The 26,080-nt window shown below is 54.2% G+C and overlaps 1 protein-coding gene across 4 annotated transcripts in view; it reads right to left on the bottom strand.

Moving 5' to 3' along the window:
- Positions 1–25,149, bottom strand: part of GRB10 (growth factor receptor bound protein 10) — a 169,265-nt gene extending 144,116 nt beyond the window's left edge. For 3 of the 4 annotated variants that reach the window (XM_045089547.1, XM_045089545.1, XM_045089548.1), the window contains exon 1: positions 24,915–25,136. The gene's annotated coding sequence lies outside the window, so the exon portion shown is untranslated. Of the gene's footprint in view, positions 1–24,914 lie in introns of all 4 variants that reach the window. The other variant, XM_045089549.1, reaches the window with a different exon arrangement.
- Positions 25,150–26,080: the final 931 nt, after the last annotated feature.

Raw genomic sequence — 26,080 nt, 5'->3', positions numbered from 1 at the left:
CTTCCAGCAGCTACTCCCCCACCCCTCCCCCTCCTCCCTTTCCCCTCCATCCTGCCTTCCCTCTCCTCTTCCCCCCTCCCTCCCCCTTCTCTTCCTCTCCCTCCCCCTCCCGTCTACTCTCCCCTCCCCTCTTCCTCCCACCTCCCACCCTCCCTCTCCCTCCCCTCCTTGTAAACCCAGTGAGGAGGTGCCCCCTGCAAACCAGTTAGGGAACCCTCACAGCACAGGCACAGGGAATCCACCAGCACCAGGTCTTGGCCCCATCTTCCAGAAGGGTGAGAAGCATGCCCAAGCTCATGAAGCCCCCAGGCTGTGCTATTCCATGAGAGCCGACCTGAGCAGACTAGGACAAGGGGGGACACACCGACTGTCCAGACCTCCTCCCTGATGAGCATGGGCAACTACAGAGCCATCTGGAAGAAGGTCCCTAACCTTGTTTCTTGGGGCCATCGAGGCAGGACACAGGCACGTGGCCAAGGCTTGGTCCACACCCCACAAGGAAAACATGGGAAGAAAAGCAGCCTGTGGCCTACGGGGCCAAGCACTGCTTTTATCCGCCCTGCAAAAACGGCAGGAGCATGTTGAAACACGTCCCAAGTGAACTTGGATGTTCACTAGAACGTGAACGTTCTACTAGACACCCAGGGGCCCAGCTGGGGACAATCCCCGAGGGGCACAGCCCCTACAGCTGACTTCCCTAAGGAATTCCAGCTATTCACTCACTGACCCAAGAGCAGGTCCTCCCTCTGTCTAGGCAAGTTGGCTCCCTGGACAGAGGCAAAGGGAAAGAGACAAAGCAGAGCCCTACCCACGTCAGAGGAGCAGAAACCCACCCCAGGGGCCACTGGGGCAGCTGCTGTCCCCAGCGAACCGTGCTGAACAGAGTCCGCCGCTGAGAGGGAGAGTGCACCTCGAGACATCCAGTGTTCTTCAATCAAATGGAGTCTCAGGGACAAGGCGGGGTATTCCCCTGGAAGGCCAATCCAGAGCTCAGCCCCCCCCCGACCACCCAACCCCACACTGCATGCGCCAGTATTCAATGTTCCTCTCCCTGGTGATCTATTAAAACAGTCACCACGGAGGAACTTCAAAAGGTGTCCTATAGGAGCTCCTGGATGGCTCAGTCAGTTAAGCATCTGACTCTTGGTTTTGGCTCAGGTCCTGATCTCAGGGTCGTGGGATCGAGCCCTGTGACAGGCTCCATGGTCAGTGGCGAGTCTGCTCCAGATCCTCTTTCTCCCCCGCCCCTCCCCCTTCTTGTACTCTCTCTCTAAAGTAAATCTTCAGGGGCATCTGGGTGGCTCAGTGGGTTAAAGCCTCTGCCTTAGGCTCGGGTCATGATCCCAGGGTCCTGGGATCGAGCCCCGAATCGGGCTCTCTGCTCAGCAGGGAGCCTGCTTCCTCCTCTCTCTCTGCCTACCTCTCTGCCAATTTGTGATCTCTGTCAAATAAATAAATAAAATCTTTAAAATAAATCTTCAAAAAGAAAAAAGGAGAAGGGGGGGTCTCCTCTAAGAATTACTGATGTTTATCTAAATCGTTTGAGAATTCCATTACCTTCCACGACTGTGATGCATGCTAAATGCCCAGAGAGAAGGGAGCTATGGGACCCCACAGGAGGAAAGTGGCCATCAAGACTCGCAGAGCAATCTACCCTTCAGTTTGACCAGTGCCACCTGCGTCAGCCACTGAAACACTTTCCCTTCGCCAAGAGATCTCGGATTCCTCACATCCCTAGCCTCTCCCGTTCACACTTTCCAGGCTGACCAGTGCTCAACACCCCAGATACTATGGCTTGTCATGCGTCCTGCGTGGTGTAATCAACAAATATTTGGTCCTTGTCCCAGTTCCTGGCTCACGGCTCCCATAACTCCCAGAACCTCCAGAGTGATGAGTGTCTCGTAGGCCAATGAACCAGGTGGCTGGGACCCCTCGGTACCTTTGGGATGGGAGCCAGATGGTCACCAGAAAGACCAGGCATGTTAGGATGTGGAAATGTCCCCGCCTTCATGACCTCCAGGGAAGGGACGGGGGGCTGGAGACTGAGGGGACCTCCAGAGAAGGGATGGGGGCGAGAGACTGAGCTAACCACAAATGGCCAGCAAGCTGATGAACCACGTCCACCTAATGAAACCCCCACAAAACCCCTAAAGTAAAGGGTTCAGGGAGCTTCCAGGTGGGGGAGCGCTTTGGGGTGCTGGGAGACCCTGGGGAGAACATGGAAGCTCCATGTTCCCCCTTCCCCTATACCTTGCTCTCTGCATTTCCCCCATCTGGCCATTCCTGAGTTGCAGCCTTTATAACAAACCTACAAACATAAATAAACTGCCTTCCTGAATTCCATGGGCCAGTCGAGCAAACTCCCCAAGGGGGGCACCCCCGGTTCATACTCATCTGGTTGGAAGTCCTGGGGCCTGGGACGTCAGCAGGCATCTGAAGTGGGGGCCCCTTTCTGGTGCAGTCTCGAGCCCTAAAGCCCATCATGGTTGGGGGATTAGCGTCAGAACCGCACAGAATTACAGGACCCCTCCCCCCACTGCTGCCGTCTGGAGATCTGGGGAGCATCGGAAGAGTGGTGAGTGAAGTATGTATGCTGACACAGAAAGACAGGTTCCAGAGCCAAGACCACTTCACCCTCTGCTCATAGTCTGTCTGTCTGTCAGTACACCGAGCTCCAGGCCAGCTTTCCCCGCCCCAACCCCGAGGATCTGATTCTGAGCGCTGGCTGAGGCTTCGGGGCCCCAGGCCTTCTGTGGGCAGCTCGGCCAGGCCAGAGGAGGGACGGGGCCAGGTCGTGGGGCCCCTCTCCCCTCTCAGCTTACCTTCTGTGCCTCAGGTACAAAGGGCCGGTCTCACTCCTGTCCCAAAGCACTCTGGGGGGCGTTCAGCCTGACGCCTGTCTCAGATGCCTCTGCAGACACTGGAGTTGCCAGTGGGGAAACAGGACAGCGGCCGGAAACTCGACCCTGCAATCTGGGTGGCCAGCAGGAGCAGATGCACGGCATAGGCTCAGCAAACAGCAGTCACCCAACTCACGTCTCACAGCCCTGGAATCGAGCTAGGCAGAGCATCTATCCACGTCCCATCCCAAGCTGACCCCTCAGTGAATGCAGCTCAAGGGGGCACCAGCATCTCCCACGGTATGTGTACTGCAGCTCCAGAATGGACACGAATATGCTGGAAGACTGAAGACCCGGGTTCCCCCCTCATCTGGTGCCCAACAACCCTGGGCCCAGTGTCTTTGGGGCATCCCTGAGCTAGAGAGGACACAAGAAACACAGAGGTGAGTCCACAGGGCCCTCGCCAAGGACAGGGTGCTGCAGGGCCAGCTCAGGACAGACCCCAGTATCCCAGCAGCCCGGCCATGCCCACACCCACACCCACACCTCCGCCCGCAGCCTCTCCCGGGAGCCCCAGCCTTGACCGACTTCACGTGCCAAGGGCAACATCAAAATCACCTTCAGACTAACACAGAGCCTCTCCCCAACCCCAAGAGCATGCTGGGGTGTCCCAGAGGCCACAGGACATGTGACGGGATGCAGAAGCAAGTTTGAGAACCCGTCCACCTTCTATTAAGCCGGATCTTACAGGATTTACAAAATGGACAATGACCACACTCTCATTACTTCTTGTTTTTTTTTTTAAAGATTTTTATTTATTTATTTGATAGAGAGAGATCACAAGTAGGCAGAGAGGCAGGCAGAGAGAGAGGGGGGAAGCAGGCTCCCCGCTGAGCAGAGAGCCCGATGCAGGGCTCGATCCCAGGACCCCGAGATCATGACCCGAGCTGAAGGCAGAGGCTTAAACCACTGAGCCACCCAGGTGCCCCTCTCATTACAATTTTATTTGAAAACACAGCTCCACGTTTTTAAGACAGAGTCCTTATGTTTACATATAACAGACTTCTTTTTATGCAGGAATAAATATTTTGGAAATGTGTCTTTGTTTCTGCAACAGCAAAAATCAATAGGCATGGTCACAAAAACACAAGCTCTGGAGGGTTGCCACCTTTTTTTTTTTTTTTAAGATTTTATTTATTTATTTGACATATCACAAGTAGGCACAGAGGCAGGCAGAAAGGGGGGGTTTGCAGGCTCCCTACTGAGCAGAGAGCCCGATGTGGGGCTCGATTCCAGGACCCTGAGATCATGACCTGAGCTGAAGGCAGAGGCTTAACCCACTGAGCCACACAGGTGCCCCAGGGTTGCCACTTTTAAGGGTGTGAAGTGGTCCCGGGAGCAAACCTGTGAGGCCTGCAGTGTCCACAGACTGAGCAGCCCCGAGGCTTGGGGCAGGGTCCCCGGAACAGTGACCTCTCCCAGGACCCAGGACTTGGATGGCCCCCAGGACAGGCTGCACCACCACCAGACACGTTCACGCAGAAAACCAAGGCCCTTAGAGACTCGGTGAATCAGGAGAGATTTCACGAACAAGGATACTGGGTTTCAGAATGGTTCACCTGAGACAGGGCCACGAAAATAAACGGGGGCACTCCATTCCAGGGCTGGGCGGATCCGTGGGGGGCGCCCGAGGAGGGCCATCACCGCTGAAGGGTAACTGCCCAACTGTGCTCCCTGTCCTTTGGGATTCCTGCAAGACGCAGAGCTGGAAGCATTCAGAACATCCTTTCCTACCTCCGGTACAAGCCACCAAATAGGGACAGTCAGCAAATGTCACACATCCAGTATTTCCAGTTTTCTAGCAGAGTTCTGCAGGAAGGCCAGCCTTCCGGTGGACGGTGCACTGTGGACACCAGAGTGTGACCCTCTGTCCTCCACCTCTCCTGGGAGAAACTTGGGTCTGAGCTTGATGGGGCACCCAGGGCACCTGCTCATATCTCCACCCAGACATGTTCTCTGTAATGCTGGTCCCAGATGCTCCCCTTCTTAGGTTTAAACGGTCCGACATGGGAGACCAGAGCTTGCAGCCGGAGGGGACACGCTGTGGGGGACAGGGAGGGGCACAGTGTCTCCCAGGGCAGACAGCGCCGCCCTACTCTTGCCCGCTGCAGGATTACCTCCCAGGACTGAGCTCAAGCTTAAGAGGAGAGAGGATCTATTTCTGACCTGAGCACTTGAGACTGGCTTGGCTAAAAGGGGCGAGGATCTTCAGAATGCCTGTTATTTCTATCCCTAAGGACGCACTCCTGTGCAAGACCACCACGCTCACCAGCGCAGGTCCAAACGGACCCTGAGAGGCACCTAAGAAGTCAAATGAATTCAAGTGGCACGTGTGTGACCAAATTTGGCACCAGAAGGAACAGAGGCTAAGTGAGACCTCCACGCAGACATACATCCATTCAGGTGACCGCCTCCACCTTCTTAAGCGTCCAAGGACCTCGAACATCATGAGAAATAAAAAAGGAGTACAACTGTGCGAGGCCTGGTACCAGACCAGTTCCCTGCCTCCAGAAGGCCGCTCCAAACCCAAGGCCTTGGCGAGGAAGGGGCCAGCACACCTGAGAGCAAAGACGAACAGTTATGATGTGACAGCACAGGGCTAAATAGTATCACCTGTGTTCCCAAACCCCCCACAGCTTCCAGACCCCGGGACTGACAAGAACCCAGGATCTTTCCTGAAAACTCCCCCAGGGAAAGGAAATTAAATGTTTGCTGAAGACCAACTATGGGCCAGAACTGTGAAATGAATTTGCCTTTGATATGTAAAATGCGGAGAGTGGGAAGCCTTTTCCTTACTGGTCTGCCTTTGGGGCGCCTCCTGTGGGGCTCCCTGCTCAGCAGGGAGCCTGCTTCTCCCTCTCCCTCTGCTCATGTGCTCACAGCAAAAAAAAAAAAAAAAAAAAAAAAAAAAAAGGCCAAAATCATAAAAAATAAATAAAATGCTAAGAGCACAGAAGCAACATACATGAATAAAGTCCTTCCTCTCACCAGCACACCCCCAATCATTCAAGCAGGTGGGCCTTCATGGGAACACACTACCCCTCACTTCTCCATTCTCAGGGAATTAAAGAACCTGGGACATGGGATCCAACGCTCTGTGAGGACAAGCCTAACCCTTCCACCCGCTCATGCCCCCCTGACCCTGAATGAGGCCTGGGACCAGAAGGGCTCCCCTCTCCCCACCCATTCTCCCTGCTTGCAAGGGTGGTCCTGAGAGTCAAAGACAGGGTCAGAGGCAAGTCCCATAAGCTCGGTGCCAGGCCAAGGAAGGAATCCACACCCCCCACCCTTCTCAAACAGCAGCAGGATGCCTTATGCCAGGGGTCTCTGGAGTCAGCTAGGAAATGCAGGCACCTCTCCACTATCCAGCACAGCAACCCCAAGATATACTATCAAGGGAACCGTAATGACCAATGCAAGTTTCAGTGTTTCGTAAAGGTTCTCCTAAACATAACTTATTCCACAAATGTCCACACCGAAGCAGCCTTCCTTAAAACCTTAGTTACAAGAAAGGATTCTAGAGACACAAAGGACAGCAAGCTGTAAGATGCACCCTCCCTGCCCACGCACACGCATACTGGCAAAGTGGCCACGATCAGTAATTACATGCAAATAAACGGAACCCTCAAGAGGCAGAGACTGGCAGGATGGAAAAAAATAAAGACACAAAACCCAACAATATGCGGTTTCCAGGAGACTCCCTTTAGAACAAAAGACACAATCCGGTTCCAAGTGAAGAGATGGGAGAAGATTATTTCGTGTCACCGGTGACCAAAAGAGAGCTGGGAGGGCTATACCTCTGTCGGCCAAAACACACCTTAAGTGACAATTCCTAGAAAGACGAAGAAGGACATTCTATACTGAGAATAGGGTCAATTCATCAAAAAGATTTAACTGGGGCTCCTGGGTGGCTCGGTCGGTTAAGTGTCTGCCTTCAAATCAGGTCAGGAGCTCAGGGTCCTGGGATCGAGGCCTGTGTTGGGCTCCCTGCTTGGTATGGAACCTGCCTCTCCCTCTCCTGCTCCCCCTGCCTGCTGCTCCCCCTGCCTGTGTGCTCTCCTGCTCTCTGTCAAATGAGTCAATAAAATCTAAAAAAAAAAAAAAAAGATTTAACAATTAAAAACATATATACACCAAAATCAGAGCCCCCAAATTTATGGGGTAACTGGCATCAGAACTGAAGGGAAACAGACAGTCCTTCTACAGTAACGGTCCGAGACATGAATATTCCACTTTTGGTCATGGACAGAACAGCCAGGCAGAAGCTCAAGAAGGAAAAAGAGGACACTGCGGGGTCACCCCACCCGACGTCACAGATGCTGCCCACGCTCTACCCGACCACAGCAGCACGCACACTGCTCTCAAGGGCACACATGCACAACGGCCCCGACTGTAGACCTCACCTGTTGGGCCACGAAAGGGGTCCAACCAAATGTAAACAGACTGAAGTCATAGAAGTTTCTTTTCTCCTCACAACAGAATGAAACAAGAGAGCCACAGAAGTCAAAAAAATTCAAAAACACGTGGAAATTAGCACATCCTCTAACCACCAGTGGATCAAAGATGAAGTCATGACAGAAGTTCTAAAACATCGTGAGGCAAAGGCAAACAACAACACAACATACAAAAACTCAAAAGATGCTCAAAAGCGCTAAGAAGGTGCTTAGAAGCGCTAAGGCGGCACATAGCTACTCATGGTTCCATTACAGAGGAAAGATCTCAAATCCCACACCCAAGTTCATGCCTTACAAAACTAGAACAGGGGTGCCTGGGCAGCTCAGTCAGTTGGGCACCTGACTCGTGATCTCAGCTCAGGTGTTGATCTCAGGGTCCTGAGTTCAAGCCCCTCACTGGGCTCCACGGTGAGCACATGGCCTACTTAACAACAACAGAAACAAAGCTGGAACAAACTGAACGGAACGCTGACGAAGGAAAGAAAAGCATAAAGGTTGGAGCAACGATGAATACAACCCAGAACAGAAAAGCAACAGAGAAAAATCAGTAAAAGCAAAAGCTGTTTCTCTGAAAAGCTCAATTGAATGGACAGACCACTAGTGAGACTGACTAAGGAAAAAAGAGCGCACTCAAGATTATTATAATCGGAAACGAAGGCGGGCACACTACGGTTTTACAGAAATAAAAAGGACGAGAGAGAACTATCAACAACTCTGTGCCAACGGATGGGTAAGACAGGTGCAACGGACAGATTCCTAGAAAACCACCATCTACCCCAAACAGCTCCATGAAAAATGAGAAAGTCTACACAGATCTGGAGCAAGCAAGGAGATTGTCAGTAACCAAAGAAAAGCCCAGCTTCACTGGAGACCAGCATGGCTGATGAACGCGGATGCAAAGTCCTCAACAAAACACAACAGGAGTAAACCAACTTCAGTGGTAGATGGAAGGATGACCCACCTGACCTGTGCAATTTATGCAAGGAATACAGAGAAAGTTCAACCTACAAAAACCACTCGAGAGAACACACCATGTTCATGGAATAAAGGGAAAAAACTGACATGATCGTCTCACTTGATGAAGGAAAAGCACTTGACAAAATTCACCAGCCTGTCATGATACAAGCACTCGATGAACTAGGAAGAGATGTCTTGGTCCGTTCAGGCTACTAGGACGAACTGCCACACAGTGCACAGTTTATAACCAACAGAAATAAACGGCTCACTGTTCCAAAAGCTGGAAATTCAGCTTTCGAGGGAGGGCTCTGTTCCAGGTCACAGACTTTTCCTGTACCTTCACAGGCCAGGAGTTAGAGAGCTCTGTAGGATCTCCTTTACAAAAGCACTAATCCCGTTCCTGAGGGCTCCACTCTCATGCCCTAATCACTTCCCAAAGGCCCCCACCTACTAGGATTTCAACATATAAATTTGGAGAGGACACCAAACATCCAGACCAGAGTAGAAGGGAACTCTAACCACAATACAGTTTATCGCATAAGAAAAAATCCCCAATTACCAGCATCCTCAAAGGCATAAGAGTGAAAGCTTTCCCTCTAAGATCAAGTCAAGGAAGGGGCACCTGGATGGCCCAGTCAGTTAGGCATCTGCCTTGCACTCAGGTCATCATCTCAGGGTCCTGGGATCCAGCCCCTGGTCGGGCACCTTGCTCAGGAGGGAGCCTGCTTCTCCCTCCCCGGTCTGCCCCTCCCTACTTGCTCTCTCTCTCTCTCTAATAAATAAAATCTTAAAAAAAAAAAAAAAAAAAGGGCTGCTTTTATCATCTCTACTCAACATAGTACTGAAAGCTCTAGCCTGAGCCATTAGGCAAGAAAAATAAATACATGGTATCCAAACTGAAAAGAAAAACTAAAGTTATCTTTATTCCCAGATGATGTGACTTTACATGCAAAAAAACGCTAAAGACTGCACATACATAAAACTACTAAATTGAAATAACAAATTCATCAGGATATTAAAATAATCAATTATATTTCTATAGAAAATGAACGATCTGAAATGAAATTTAAGAAAATAATTCCATTTACAGTAGCATCAAGAACAATAATTAGGAATAAATTTAACCAAAGGTGAAAATCTTATAATACTCAAGTCTATAAAATGTTGTTGTAAGAATACAAAGAAGACCCAGGGGCTCCTGGGTGGCTCAGTCATTTAAGCACCTGCCCTCTGCTCAGGTCATAATCCCAGGTCCTGGGATTGAGCCCCCCATCGGGCTCCCTGCTCAGTGAGGAGTCTCCTTTTCCCTCTCTCTCTGCCCCCGCCCCCCGTACTCATGCTCTCTCTCTCTCTCTCACTCTCTTTCAAATAATTAAATAAAAATCTTAAAAAACAAACAAAAACAACAACAACAACAAAGAAGACGTAAATAAGATAATATACCTTGTGTTCATGGACTGGAAGACTTGACTAGGTCAAAACAGCCCACAGACACAACGCTGTCCCCATCGAAGCCCCGCCAGCACTTTTGCAGAAATATAAAGAATCAGAAAATACCAAGTATCAACAAGGACACTAGAAACTGGAACGCTGGTCCACTGCTGATGTGGACAGGAAGTGATGCAGCCACTACGGAAAACTGCACAGCAATTCCTCAGAAACACTACAAACAGGATCATCATAACATCCCACAATTCTACATCTAGGCATGCACCCAAAAAAAAAAAAAAAAAATTGAAAGCAGGGACTCCGACAGGTACTTTTTACTGCTGCTTGTAAAAGCATGATTCACCATAATCAAAAGGTTAAGAAGAGCCCGAATTGCCCACCCGCAGCTGAACTAAAAAACAGAAGATGGAGGCTACCCTAGGAAAGGATATTGTTCAGCCATAAAAAGGAATGAAGTGCCAAGAGCTCCCACCACATGGGCCAGTCTCGATGAAAGCAGCTAGGCCGAAAACCACAGGCCAGAGGATCCCACTCCTAGAAATGTCCCCAACAGTGAAACCCAGAGACCGGAAAGAGGCCAGTGGGTGCCAAGTGGTGGCGGGGGCGATGGAATGAGAGTAGTAACCAGGGATTGGAGGCTTCCCTGTGAGGTCTCGCTCAGGTCTAGAATTGACTGGTGGCTCGGGGCACCTAGGGGGCTCAGTGGGCTGAGCGATCAAGTGTTGATTTCGGCTCGGGTCAGGATCTCGGGGTCACAGGATCGAGCCCCACAACGGGCTCCACACTCCATGTAGAGCCTGCTTGGGGTTCTCTCTCCCACACTCCCTGCTCACATTCTAAATTTAAAAGTAAAATAAAATAAAACCTTAATAAAATAAAATAAAATCTTAAAAAAATAATAAAATGAAATGAAATAAAATAGGTGCTGGTTGGACATACCTGTGAGTTTGTAACTGGGTACGATGTATAGTACATGTGTCTACACACACACACACACACACACGAACAGCACAAATCTGTGAATATACTCATTGTGACCAACTCGTACACTTCAAATTTAATTGGGTGAACTGTGTGGTACGTGAATGACATCTCTATTGCCCTGGGACGCCATCAGCCCAAAAAGGTCCCGTGCCCCCACATGTGGAACCAGCATAATCTATCCTCCCCTTAAAGAGATACACTGAATTTTCTGCAAGTTCTGCCACAGGAAAATAGCTTTATCCACCCTGACATCTCCAAGCACATCTGGCCAAGGAATTATTAGCTCTGCGGCATCTCCCAGCCCTCGGGAAAACATGAAGCCGCCCTAAGTCGCCACAAGCACCGGGAGTCGCTTGATAAAGGCTGACAAAGGAAAGACCACCAAAGCCCGTTGGGGTCCGTCAACGCCTGTCCTGAGCAATGAGGGGAGGCAAGAAGACAAACATTCTACGGGGTCCACGGTCCCAGGAAGGCTTCCGGTGGTGGAAGAATGGGTGCCCGGAGTGCCGCCCACCACACAGGACAGACTTCCAGGGGAGAAAGGGAAGCGGCTCTCAGGTCGCCACCCCAACCGGGACTGACAACTCCCCCCTTCCCTCCAACAAGGCAGAGCGCAGACTGGCAGGAGGCTGGGGGCGGGGGTCTCCTGGGGACACCGGCCGGGGATCGCTCCCCAGGGCTTGGGGCCCCCAGGTTTACAAGCTCAGTGGGATGCAAATCCCGCACTCCTGCGACGAAGACAGGAAGGCTTCCAGAGCCTGCAAGATTCCGAAGGCTTCAAACTCTGAAGTTTTCTTCATCAGAAGCAAAAGAGACACCACCTAATATAACCCACGGACTCCATGTGAATGTCAAAGGGGGACTCCGGGCAAGTATCTAAAGTCTGGACGCATTGACAAGCACCATTTACAATCACGGAGGGCTAAAGGCTGAAAACTGTCTGGCAGAATAACTAGATTAAGTAACAGCATGAGGAGTAAGAGCTCTCGCTGGGTCAAGCAGCCTTCTTGGAGATGTTCAGAGAGGAAACCACAGACAGAATGGAACACACGCATGAAGACCTCAGCACACAACGCATGGCTGCAGCCAGAGCACGCACTGGCCGGGGAGCCGGCAGACACGCAGGACCTTGGCTGCACCCTGGACTTACTGAGCTGGTAGTGGCCTGGTCATGGGATCCCAGGGCTGCTCACGTGCCCATTCCAGTTTAAGGACTGTTTTTAGCCCCTGTTAACCCCGAAGCTGTGTCAGTACAGACCACCGCCAGCTCCCTCCAGGAAAACAAGTGAAAACTCCACTGGGATGGCTCCTTCAGCGCTGAGCCAGCCCTCAGCCATGCCACGCCACCCCTCTGCTCAGTGTCCCTTCCTCCAAGGACGTCACGGTGCTCAGCGGGAGCGTGGTGGCAGCAGGCAGAGGGGACACACTGGTTCCTCCAACACCTGACCAGTGAGTGACTCCCAGGGTCCGTGTGAAAACCCACCCGCGCACTCCTGAAGCCCATGTCCCAGCTGAGCGCTGAGCAGGTGCTGAGAGCATCCAGTCCTCGGCAGCGAAGGAAGGCAAATAACCAGAGCCGAGGCACCAGCACCATCCTGCAAAGAAGTCAACCACGATGACAACAAAGGGGAACAGTGGGGACCTCGAGGTCCCATCCATGCACTCAGGGCTGCCTTCCCTCCCTGACGTCAGACTAGAGCCGGGAGCACCTGGAGCCCAGTGTCCCACAGACCCGGAAAGTTCGGCAGAGCCATGAACTCCCTGCCCAAGGAGACAGAGGACAAAAGGCAAGGGGGAAGCAAACAGGTTCAGTGCACACCTGCTGTCCCCATAACTGGAGTTCCTGCTCCCCGTGTCCCTCTAATCCAGCCCCTACCAGCCTAGGGAGGAACAAAGCCCACGTCACCCAGGAGGAAGGAAGAGGAATAGTTCTCCTGAACCCGTCTGAGTAAGGCTTCATGGAAAGGGTTCAGGTACTTGGAAGGTTCCGGATGGGCTAGGGCTTTGTGAGTCATTTCCACCCCTGTGAATTGGATGAACAGGAGTAAATACGGTGCATCATGTTGATTTTGGATGTAACGTGTGGCCATGTCAACTGCCAGGCGTGCTTCCGCGGCCTGCGTGCGTGGGGCTGGGTGAGCCCTGGAACGAGCCGTTTTTTGTTAAGTCTGATGTAAAACAAAGAAACAAAAAGAGCCTCATCACAGCCTCCTGTCCCATGTTCTCCCAGAGCCCCCCAGGTTCCACAGGGCTCAGACTGCCCTACCACCGCCCCTCACTCTGCCCTTGACCTTCTGATTAGGCAATAATGCTGGCAGGTAGGAGCTGCCAAGTTTCTGACCCAACTGGTGGTTCCAAGCCCAGAACACAGAGCTCCTGAGCTGGGGTGACTTCTGAACCCAGCATCCCTGCCGGAGCTGCAGGCTGCTTTACAGAGACGTGGGATTCTAGATCCCAGCCCTGTAGGTCAGTCTCATGGATCCAGGCAAGGCCTGGAGAGGTTCAGAGGTCACCGCTTGAAAAACTGCTCTCTCCTAGCCACCCCTCCACCCAGGCATTATCAGGGCATCACCTCCCGTCTGAAAGGAAGGTACGCCTGTTCTGGTCTGTCTGGACTTTCCTAAGACACTCTTACTGCGTCGCAAGGCCACACCCCAAGAGGCTGCCTGGCTCTTGTGGGACCACGAGGGTAGAACATCAGTGGATTTAGACTGCAGCAAAAGTTCAAAAGAGCCTATGTTTTCTGAAAAGCTCAGAAACCCCGGTCTGGGTGGCGCTGATGTAATGGCTCCAGGAGTGACCGACAGTCAAGAAAACGCTTCGACCTAACTCACACTTGCCTGCCACCCTTCTGGAATCCGGCTAACCTCCCACCAAAGCAAGAGTGAAATCACCGCGCATCCTGTGGACTGTGTGCCATGGCAGTCACCACACACCCCCTCCATCCTACAAGGCGCTGAGTCCCATCCCTGTTTCAGGGACACGGGGCACAGCAGCGAGCCCTCCGGAGTCTGACACGCACAAACACCTCCCACAACCCGACTTCCCCGTGTGGCTGCCTGGCACCCCAAGTCCAGAGTAAGTCTTCTCCTGTGGGTCTTTACCAGTTTTACGCTCTCGAGAGCCAGAGGAGAGGAAAACCAACAAGTCCTCACACACCCACCCCCGGCCCCAACCAACATTGAGAGCTGGTGGGTGTCAGGCTAAAGGGCAGGCGTGTGACACCAGCTCCCCGTGCACACAGGGACAGTCTCAGCACAGGAGCTGAGACACGCATGAGACTAATGGCACTGCCTGGTCCCACGGTGACTTCAAAACAGACCCTGAGGCTCAGCACTCTGGGGCCACCACCCACCCAATCCCGGCTGTCCCTTGCCCCTTTCACACTTACGGAGAACCGGGAGGGAAGGCGCCCGCTTCTTCTTCCTCGCCTGCAGGGGTGGGTAGGAGACGGCAGCCTCCCCAGACAACAGCCGCCCGGTGCGGGCACCTCCAACAAAACCTCTGTCAACAGCCTGAGCAGGGTGGGACTCCCGCCAGCAGGTGATCAAAGCGTCAATCACGGCGTGGAACAGATCTGACCGTCCTAAGAACAAGGGCACGGTGGTCCCACCTGTGTTTGGAGCGATCTGCTAAGCGAATTCAAGCGTGAGAAACTTCCCCAACATCTCACACCCCACCCTACGCACTGGACAGGTTCGCTCCACGGAGGAGGCGGACTTGGAGGGGTAAATGCAGTGTCACAAGCTGTGTCCGTCCTGGGCTTTTCTACGCGCCTACGTATGTCAACGAGGCATGAACGAGGTCCAGACAGGCCTGGGTATTCAACCTTAGCAGAGAAAAAGGTCCAGTTTCCCCCTAGAAACCCTTATCTGTTCATTTCTGCAGCTGGCTCCGACACCCACTGCCCACCACTGGGCTCAGAGATAGTGGACAGCTTTATCTGGGTACAGTTATTACTTGTTACATATTAAACAACTAAGTTAGAAACGGTTATATAACACCTTGTCTGACAGCTGACACCCAGAGGCTCCAGGATCCTGGACCCAGGGCAGCAGGAGATAGGGCAGTGGGCAGTGCTTCTGAGAACACGCAGCGCCTCCAAGCCACTGGGCCACCAAGCGCACGGCGAGAACAGCGAGCAGCTGACCACTGTTGCCTTTACCGGTCACCCAGGACTGGCCCTGCCTGGAGAGCATGCAGATGAGGACCAGGGGTCACACTGCAGGGGTGGCCCCAGTGCATCCACATACGCTGTTTAGCACTGGGTATGCCAGACCCACCACACAGGCCACTGTGTGCGGCATGGGAAACCCAGCAGGGGCACCGGCCACTTGGTGCACAGCGTGGGGGAGCCAGCTGAGGCGTAGGCTGCTCAGTGCACAGCATGGGACACCAGGCTAGGGTGCAGAATGCACAGTGCACACACAGCTTGGGAAACGGCTCAGGGCAGAATGCACAGCGCACAGAGTGGGAGACCAGCTGGGACACAGGCCACATAGCTACGTCCCCACTGGGGAACTTCTGTGCAGAACATCAGACCCTGTGTCCTGAGCACCCCCCAGACACAGCCTGAGGAGTTCCAACACCAAGAAGTAGGGAAGCCATCCTGCCAAGGGCGGGATGCTACCCTGCCTCCAAAATACAATGAGACCCACCCCTACCAGTTCTGCACAGAGGACCCTACAGCACAGGTCTGGCCCCACACTACTTACTTACAGGGGATGGCATTCTGAGGAAGGGGGAAGAAGCGTGGCCTGGGCCAGGTACCTGGGACTCCAGGCCCAAAGCCCATGTGACTGGGTCACGCCCTAAGGCTTCAGGGAGCACTTCCATTGCCCCGGCCCTGGTTCTCATGGCAATCCAAAAGAAATCCCCTGTTCCCTCCACTGCCCCATGACCTCCCCCACGGGCCACCTCCACTGTGATGGGCAAGGACACACCCTGCTCACAGAAACACAACATTCTCCTTCTCTGCCTGTGAGAGGATGCAGAGCACTGCGCCGGGGGACTCCCAGGCCCACCACCAGTCAGACCCACGACAGCACACCCTCTTTCCGCCTGCCCAGGAGCCTGGGTGAGCACCAGGGGCGGCCAGTTCGGGTTTTCCAAGATCACTCCCAGTCTTCCCCAGAGTGTGTGAGCACAAACAGCAGGAAGGGAGAAGCTACCTCTTGAAGCCAGAGACACAAGGCTAAGAGACAGTACATGGAGCGTGGGCTGTGCGCTGGGCACAGAACAGGGATGCGCACGTGCATAGACAGCCCTGAACCGGCCTCACAGTGGGCCACACGGCCAGGGAGCACACCAGCCTCTGGGACACAGCAGGAAGAGCTGCAAGCTGCAGAGGGCAGTGAGAACCACCTGGAAGCAGACTCTGACGGACGCGCCGCCGAACGCACACTTGGGAAAGGGAGCAGAGAGCTGGGGAGCCCAAGGGGCGCTGTGCTCAGAGGGGCGGAGAAGCACCAAGTGCAGCTCCCGAGAAGCAGGCAGGGCCAGCCACGGGCCCTCTAACTCCCAGAGGGCTTGGGGAAGACACCGCAGATGTTCACCCGACTGGGAAGTCCTCCAAGGCAACCAGGGCCAGGTGCTCTCAGGATTCCGACGTCGACCCTGTGAACGCCAACCCAAAGCAGAGTGTTCAACCCAAAAGGAGCAGCAGCGAGTCTCTCTCAAGGTTCTGGCAGATCCGGAATGGCCTGGCCTCCACGCCAGGAGGCAAAGCACACCCCACAGGAGAGTTAGCCGTACACGGCACCCTCCAGTGGGGATGCTGCAGGGTAAACTGAGGCAAAGTCCAGCCCTGACATTCTAGAAGTCAAGACCCCAACAGGTGAACTTGCCCCAGCTCACAGAGCAAGTCACTGGCACAGGTGAGCCCCACTTTCCTCCCAGACGTGAGGCTCCCCCGCTGCTCTCCATGGAGACTCCCCACCCCACCTGTGCAGTCAACCACCGGAAGGAGGAGCAGGGGTCCCATCTACCCCCTGGCCTCTGCTCTCAACCCTGGCCGTGACTCCTCTACCTGATCTCGCGGGCCCTGCAGCCTGCTGGGGAAGAGGAGGGATTGACATGACAGAAGGGCCCTCCTCTGCCACCCCCCCCCAAAAAAAATATCAGTGCTCCCAGCTAGAAGCAGGCACCAGAGGGCAAGAGGTAAAACCACGCCGTGACAGATCCAGAAAACCTGGGCCTGCGCCAAATGACCCACTGACCACACACTCGGCTGTGCTAGGACCGCAGGAAGGGGATCTTCCAAAAGGCATAAAAGCCAGAAAGCCAGTGGACCAGACGAAGCTGATCAAGGATCCAAAAGAGCCAGAGGCCCAGCCAGAAAGTGGAGACACAGCCAGACCAGGCCCGCAGGCGTCGGGAAGGAGAACCGCAGGGAGGCGGGGTCTGAACAAGGGCACTGACTCCAGCGTAAGGACCAGCTGCACCCCCGTCCTCCCCCAAAGCCATCAGCCAGCACCTCCAGAACACGGAGCTGCTTTCCAGAAGCACTGCAGGGTCTCTGGGCCTTTGCGACCACACTGGGTGCCAGCGGGCCAGGGGCAGATGACACAGGGCTGCCGAGGTGCCCAAGGCCTGCCACAGCCCCGTCAGCAGGAAAGAGGCTTCTGCACACAGTCTAGCCAGGGGAGGAAAAGTCCCAAGCCATGGGCACCAGGGGCTCCCCACACAATGGGGCAGCCAGACAGCCCTCCCTGGAGGCCTGCCGTCAGCTCCTCAGGGAGGCCTCTGAAAGCAAGCAGGCAGAATAGGGCCCAGACGTCTGAGCAAAGCCTTGAACCTGAATGATAGGTGCTGCGTGGAGTGGGTCGGACACCACCCTGTCAGCCTCAGCTGTCTAGGCCTCTCCACTGGCCACCTGGGGCGACCACTCGGACAACTGCTGGGGCACAGACCCGACAGGCCTCGTGAATGAGGAAGGCCTGCCCACGTGGCCTGCACCAGCAGCCACAGGCCCACACCCCTGACCACGGAATGGCAGATGAATCCGTCTCCAGCCAGCCCCAGCCCCAGGACTGTGTGGGGACAGGGACGATCTGGAGTCACCCATCACACACAGCCCTGTTCCTGCCCTCCCTACCGCCACCCCTGCTTCCCCAGGCTTGGACATCCAAATAAAACACACCCGGAAGCTCTCGCCTGCCACAAGCTCTCCTTTCTGTTAAGTCAGGCACAAGTGTGTAGAAAATTTTTAAACAATAATGTATTGTTTGAAGAAAAAAACTATCCAGGAAAAAAAAAAAAAACAGAAATGAATATACCGCTTCCCCCCCCCCAAAAAAATTTAACAAATACTCTATCTACAATACAACGATATTATGGGATTAAAATTAAAATAATCACTTTTAGTGATGATGGACGTGTCGCTGTAGGTTCACTGACAAATGCCCCCTCTGCTGGGAATGCTGGGGGTCTGGGAAGCACATGGGAAATCTCTGTTTTCTGCTCAATTTCACAGTCAATCTAAAAAACACAAAGTCTGCTGAAAGAAAAGAATCAGAGAAGAGGTCCTTGGGGATTAAAAATTAAAACAGAAATTTAAAATCCAATAGAAAGGATTAAACATCAGCCTGACGTACCACCCAACCTCAAACAGAACAGACAGAAAACAGGAGATAGAAGTAATTGGAGAACCAGTCCCAGAACCTAACAAACAAAAGCCACTCTAGAAAGAAAGAAAGGGAAAGGCGGAAGAAACGAAATTAAAGAATTAATTTAAAAACATGTCCCATGCCTGAAGGACCTGGGTTTCCAGCTTGAAGGGACCCTCGCTGTACCTCACACAATAGATGGGAGCCCTCCCCCCCAGGCACTTCTTCAAGGGACTTCCAAACAAAGATACAAAGAGAAAATCCCAGAAGCTTCTAGACATGAAAAGAAAGAACACAGAAAAAAAAAAAGAAGAAGAAGAAGAAAAAACAAAACAAAACAAAACACTCAGACAGTTTCATACCCAGAACCAAGAATTAGATTAGGTTCACTCTCAACCCCATTCTGCCTAAAGACAGTGACATCCTTTGAATTGTTGAGGGAAAACAGCCTCTAGTCCAGGAGTCTACACTTGGACACACGTATCCGTGAGAGGATAATAAGGATGTTTTCACACAAGCAGTATCCCAAGAACTGGCAGACCGGTTTTTTGGAGGCCAGCATGGAATGTTCCTCATCCCACTGTGGGAAAGCATGAGGAAAGAGATCCAGAACCCTAGAGGAAGGCAAAGGGCATTCCCAGGCTGATGGGGAAGGAAGAGCCCCGGGGGCGGGGGGAGGGGGGGACCAGGGAGAGCTAAGCACATGAACCACCAAGGAAATACAAAAGCGCTCCCAGAGACCGACCATGTCGGGCCAGACGGGGAAGGTGAGCGTGGGGTGCCTCACCGCTCACCCCCAGAACATCAGCAGTGTGTCACGGCCCAGCCCACCTTGCCAGAAGACTCGGTGGGGAGACCACTGAGGGAGCCGGGGCTGGGACTCCACACCTTCCAAGAAGAGAACTCAAAGCATCACGTGAGAAATGAGAGACAAGCGCTTAGAAATATAGATAAACATGAACACAAAAAACGAAGCCTGGTCACTTCTGGGAAGCCTACTGTTTACACACGTAGATTATTCCGATTACAAGATCAAACTAAAGGTAACAAAGGTCTGCCCTGGGTGCCTAGGGATTAGGAAGCTGGGGGATGCCTCAAATGGAGGGACCTTGCATGAGGGTAGGCTGGAGAGCAGGGGACGGGGCCCTACTTGTGAAGGCTGCCTGGGCCCACCGCAGCCCTGTAGCCTGCAGGGTGGGGAGAAGGGCCAGGCCTGCGGTGTGGACACAGTCCAAGAGTGGGGCACGGATCCCCATCCTGCCTTATCCTTCCTCTAAAGCTCTCACACCAAAGGGGAGACGGAGGCCACGGTCTCATCTTCCTATTTCTCTAGAAATATCCTAGCCTGGTTTCCATGAGATCCACAGAATTCTGGGGAAAAGAGGACAGTATCCTAGGAAGAGCAGCCTGAAGGCTCTTGGGCAGCACACCATGGTCTTCTCTGAGCCACTGGGAACGCTGCTCAGACCCTCCACATCCCTCAGCTCAGCCTCCCACCTGGTGACAAGATGTCCAAGCAGGAGCCCAGATTTAGAGCAAGCTGTCGTCCCCACACCAAAGAAGCCCTCCTGTCTGCGTGAGGCCAGTGTACAAACTTCTGAACTTAGAAGTTCCTCGGTTCATAGTCACTTTCCGGTCACTATGAGCTTTCTGACGCAGGGGCTCCTAAAATGACCACTACTAGAACGGAACCTGAGAGAAGTTTTTAGGTCAAGGGGAGTTCTCAACTCGCAAACATGGGGAGAAGACACTCCTAGGGATGACAGGTAAGAAAATAACTAAGCAAACCAAAGGCCTAGCTATCCCATCAGAGAAGGGAGCGCCTACATGGTCCCTGCACCGAGAAGCATCTCAAGGGAGATCCAGGCAACTTGTGGTCAGCAGCCCAGGTGGTCCTCATGGGTGGCTCCCATGGGACAGGACAAGAGAAAAAGGATGTCCACAGGGGGTCTCCAGGCATCCCTCACCATTCTGTACTTTCAGAGGCCCTGGGATGGTGCACCTGTTAGCTCCAGACAGGGACAAATGTTCTGAAGAACGGTCACCTTGCAGTTCTACTTTTGGTGACAGCTCCCAGCCCTGCTTCCAAAGGACAATAACGATGCAACGCCAAGGACCAGCATACGTCAAGCTCTTTGCATGCCAAGTGCCTTCAGAGCCCACGTTACTAGGCAAGACGGCAGCGACTGGTGCCTGGGCCCGTTGACCCGGCTGGAAAACCTAGTCAGGACTCAGGGAGATGCAGGGCGGCCCGCCGGCACAGCCCTCGATGGTGTGCACAGTCGTTTCCCAGGATCACAGTCAGCCCGGCAGGACCCGGGCCCACGTTCACTTCCGTCCCAGCCAGGCCAAGAGATTCTGTAGACGCCAGACACCAACCAACCTCGGGGTCCTAAAACTAGATACTGCCTGGCCTCGCACTGCCTGAGCCCAGGGGTCTCCCACATTCGAGGCTGCAGCCCACCCGAGCCTGCTCGTCTTCTGGGCGTCCACCGCACTCGCTCCTGGTCCAGGGCAACCAGCTGCCAGCACCTGCTCTTCGCTATCATCTGGTTCAAACGCTTTGCCCGCAGATAACATGTGCGTTCCACCACCCATCTCACTCCTGGAACCCCCGCTGCGGGGAGCTCCAGCCGCCGTGCTACAGGCAGGCCAGAAAAGGATCCTTACAAGGACTGGTGCTCAAGCAGGTTATGGTCCCTCCCCCAGGGTCTGGGGGGTAGCGAACACGAGCCCAGCACCAGCAGGCAAAGGCGTGAGAAGTGAGGCCCTCCTTCGAGCAGACCTTGCAGATTAACAGGAAGTAGGATAATCAAGCTCACAAGCTGCTCCAAGTCAAGGCTGAGTGTGCCCTGACGGCGTGTCCAGGCTCTCGCAAAGTGCCACCCTCCACACGGAGGGTCACGTGACTCCAACAGCCCTTGCCCTAACTCCAAACACGCCTTTGACTCTCATTTTACCGATGAGCTTAGTTAACCTGCTCAGGCTCTCCACCCCAGGGAACAGCAGACCCGGGGGTCACACTGCAGCAGCAGGCCTCGTGCAGTGGTCAGCATGGGCCACGACCCCCGTGCAGAGCAGAAAGGGAGCGCGATTTGTCCCCGACACCTGCTCCCAAGGGAGGTGCCCAAACACATCGTCCCCTCTGGTAGCTCCGGCCCGGATCAATCCTTAAATCAAGGATCTCAATAGTCAAGGAAGGTCTCTGTCAAGTCCATTTATGAATTTGATGGTCAAAAATAATATTCTAGTTTCCCTAGTGGCGTCCAGAGGTGATGAACCAACCTGAGTTCCCGGCAGGCATCTATTTCCACCTGGACACAGAAGCAAAAAGAGAGATCCCCTCAGTCGGGACAGGGCTCTTTGTGTAGCCATCTCAAGGAAGAGTCACACCATATCTCTTCCCATCAATAAAGAAGAGCCATCAGCCCTTCCCGGTGCTGGCAGTTTTATGCTCTCCCTGCTTTCATCTCCTTCTGGAAAACGGGCCCCGTGACCCCCAGGAGCAGAGACAAAAGCCCATCCCAAGGAGAGGAGTTCAGAAGCTCCTGAAGCCAGGGAGGGGAGCAGAGGCAAGGCTGTCCCCACCAGAGGTAGAAGGCGGGGGAGGACACGGCTAAAATACGAACACAGATCAGTGTCTGAACAGATGAACCATGTTCCACACCCATCAGCATGCAGACCTCACAGGTTACCAGATCCCCAACGTGCCCTGTCTGCCAAGCTTCGCCCACCAAGTCGCTCAACTGTCTTAGTTCCTTCTGTAATTTCCCATAATTCGACAGTTGAGCAAAAAATAAAGACAGGTTAAAGGAAGAAAAAAATCTTCACTAGCAGAAAAAGTTTGATTTAAATTTTGAACATGACTGGTTACTTAAATGCAAAGACGAGGCAAGTATTTCTCCCCACAAGCTCACGCAATTTTACGTTAGCTTAACAGTCTGAGAAACAGAGGGGGATTTTGCACACGCGGCAAATGCAACGGCTTCCTCCCTGCTGCACGGAACAGACCCCTCGGCTCTGAGTTCTGACCCTGGCTCAAAAAAGTCCTACCACCGTGTGGGTTTTTCCTCCCCTGCAGAGATGGACAGAATTCCAAGAAAATATGTTCCTTAAATTAGGCCACCTTCAAAGCATTAGGTTTTATCAGATACACCAACCCAGAATTTCTACAGCTCTGAGACGAAGCGGAAGGCACAAAAGCTGCCTCTGTTCAAGCACGAGTTTGCTTTCTGTACCTTGTAAGGTCTCAGACCAGCCACCCCATCAAAATTAACGTTCTGTGCCAGCTCTTAGATCCTGACTTTAGCTGTCTCCACTTGGCCAGTCACTGTGGGTGCCCTGGGTTCCTATCCTGACGGCCACCACCAATAAATGCCTAGACAAATGGCTGGCAGGAACCTGCCCTGCTCTGGATTCCCGACTCACAAAGGAAAGGTACTCCGCCCAGCCAACACTGCCCCAGAAGTGGTACACACCACAAGCAATAAGGCCACTGATGACTTTTTTAGGGATGCAGAGCTTCTATTAAATAAAACACTGCTTTAATTACCATCAAACAACTTGCCATATCGAGCTCATGACATCAAAGTTTCCTCCCAAATGAAGTGTGTATTGAAGTACAAAAAGTGAGTGGAGAAATTGACGAGGGCCTCGCAACAGGACAAATCTGGAAGGTGGGGAGCCCCCAGAGTGGCAACAGAGCTTCCTACTTCTCCAGCTGTGTGGCTGGAAGGAAGAACCTCCTCTGCGCCACTTCTCGCTTTCAGAGGCAGATGGGCTTAGGCAGAAACATGAAACACACAGGGCTTAAAAAAAAGAAAAAAAAATCCCAAACTACCTCCTGGTGACAGTGCCGTCACCTGCTGGCCAGGTTACCATGACATGTCAGCTAACCTGCTGAGCCTCAGTTTCCATACCTGTAAAACACGGATCAGCGAGCTGTGGAGGCTGAAAGCAAGGAGCTTTCTAAGGAGTCTTTTACAAGGTGAAATGTTACAGAAGTATCAGGAGCCAGGCTTCTCAGTTACAGGAGCCGCTCTCGGCTGTGTAACTTGGTCTGTCCTCACATTCCCTCCCTGTAATCTGGGGATTGGCCTGTGTGGCCCTTTTCTTTCAAGTGTTCCCAATAAAACTCAAGTATTATGTGCAGGAATCCTAGAGTTCAGATTTTTCACAGAAAAGACAAAAAGAAAAACCTCAGTCATTTAGAATCATTCCTGGAAACACATTTGGCTTCAGGGTTTCTCCTTAATAAAACACCCCCCAAGAGACACCTCACGGTCACCATAAGTCACAGCTTCTTCCCACCTCTCCTCTTGGAAAGAGAAAGGGGGACGCTGGGTCAACTCTGGGGAAGAATCACCAGCTTTGCGCCATAAACCCCCAGTCGACGCCTGTTGCTGCGCTAACATGTGTTCTTAGTAAAACTGAGCGAAACGTTAAATAGAACACCATTTCTGAACCTCGGGGGCTGCAAATGGCTGAATCAGCATTTTCGGAAACAAAGTGTTCTGGGCCTGGCCTTGTAAACAGCAGCACAGAGAAAGTTGTGCAATAATGCATATTTACTCAGGAGCGCTACTTGTTTGGGCTTTTTCTTTGCATCTCTTGAATGAAAGTGGCTACGATCTTTGCAAGAAAGCCTCCTTTCCAAAGCGTCGCGACGATCCAGATCCAGGACAGGGTCAAAGTCACCTGTGGATCCCCTACGCTACCCACCCTTTTGGTCGGGGCAAAGGACACAAAGTCTGCGTTTCTTCCAATCCCAAGAAAAGACGAACACAATCAAAAGTCGAGAATACTCCTCATTTCCATAACGCACATACTCAAGGACAGAGGCAAGGCAGGCGTTTGGAGAGGAGAGCAGCGAAGGCGGGGAGTTGCATCAGAAATTTCCTTCTGCGAACGGTCTGGCTCTTATCACATTTCCACGGCTGGCGGGCGGCTGATCCGCGAGCCCACAACTTGGTGTTAGGCCCCGGGCGGCGGGTAACGAGGCCACGAAGAGAACCAAAAAAAAAAAAAAAAAAAAAATTCCGCGGCGCAGCCGCTCGGGCCAAGGGAGAGGAGCCCGGCCCCACCGCCCCCGCCGCGGGCGCACCCCGGGCTGCAGAGGCGCGTGCAGCCCGCCCCCCGGGCGTCTCCGGGAGCTCGGCCTCGGCCCTCAGGGCCCGGCGCACCCAGCACCCCCCTGCCCGGCCCAGCCCAAGCCCGCGGACGGCCGGCGTCGGACCGGAGGGTTCGGGAAGGCGCCGCCCGGCCCCTCGGTTCCCCGGCCGGGAGCGCCGCGCGCACAGCCGCCCCCCGCCGGCTCCCGGCTTCCAGCTGCCCGCCGCCGGCTCCCGACTCCCCGCTGCCCGCCGCCGGCTCCCCGCTGCCCGCCGCGCCCGCAGCCCCCGGCCCGGAGGCGACGCCCTTCCGCCCGCCGCGCCCCCGCGGCGCCCGGCGTCCCCGGCCGGCCGGCCCGCGCGCAGACAATGACGGCGCGGGGACCGCCCGCCCGCCCGGGCAGCGCCGACCACAAAGTAACTTGCCGCCGCGCTCCCCGCCCAACTCCGTACCTGCCGCGGCGCCGCTCCCGGCCGCCTCCGCGTGGCCGCCGGCGACCCTCGGCGCGGCCGGGGCGGGCGAGGGCGGCGCGCAGGGCGGTCCCGACCCCCGCGCGCCGCCGCCCAGGGGCTGCGCGCAAACTTTGGGCTCCGCGCGGGTCTCCGCGGCCTCCCAGCCAAGCCCGCCACCGGCGCTCCGCTCGAGTCCCTTCCTGCCTCCTCCCGGCTTCCCCACCCCCTCGCCGGGCTTTAAACCCGCCCGGCCCCGCCCGCCTCCGCCTCCACCGCCTCCGCCGCCTCCGCCTCCTCCCCCGGCCGCTTTTCCTGCTCCTCCTCCCGCCGCTGCCGCCGCCGCCGCCGCCACAGCCCGGACCGCTCGGCTGCCGCCAGCGCGGGCGGAGCCGCGGCCGGGGCGCAGGGCGGGGCGCGGGGGGCGCCGGGGGCCGAACCTGCCGGGAGGGGCCGCTGCGCTACGGCGGGACGGGGGGGAATCCCGCGTCCTGCCCCACCCCACCACCCCAGGACGCGGGACCCCGGCCGCCCAAGCCGGGCGCCGGAGAAGGACACGTCGGACCTGTCCCGAAAGGCAATTTGGGAACGAATTCTCTGAAACTCTAAGTATGAACCGTGTGGTCCAAATCCTCGACCCCGAGCGCCGCGGAAGGACCGACCGACTCCGCGGTGGGCTGGCGGTCCGGTCCGGGAAAGGAGAACCGGGGTTTGCATTGTCCGCCCACAGCCAGCCAGGTGTGGGGCCTCGCCTCTCTGAGCCTCTGTTTACCCGTCTGCGGGTGAGCACCCAAGTGCCGGTGGAGTGGGGAAGCCCTGCATGTTTTCTTACTGCCTCCAAACCTCAGTGTCCTTATCTTTGAAATGGGCTAATGCGCCTGCCCGAGGGTGATATCCTGGGGATTCAATGAGGTCATGGCTGTTACATAGAGTTACTAGCACGAAGGAACCCCTGAATTAATGGAAACTGTTGTCATTGATATGGTTATTAACGTCTCTTCCCAATCAAAATTGAAGTACAAATACGACAGTAACAATAATCACGTCTTTTTCTGGGTCTTGAGGTTGTGGGAACAGCTACCGTATAATTTACCTTTACTGAGCACACATTTTGTGCCAAACATTCGCTAATCTTCTCATTGAGCCCCCACTCTGGACCCCTTGGGGAT

Source organism: Mustela putorius, unplaced genomic scaffold, assembly GCF_011764305.1.
Source record: "Mustela putorius furo isolate JIRA1106 unplaced genomic scaffold, ASM1176430v1.1 tig00003845_pilon_pilon_pilon, whole genome shotgun sequence".
Classification (NCBI taxonomy): domain Eukaryota; kingdom Metazoa; phylum Chordata; class Mammalia; order Carnivora; family Mustelidae; genus Mustela; species Mustela putorius.
Note: the sequence above shows the minus strand (reverse complement) of the source record. Positions and strands in the feature narration are given on the sequence as shown.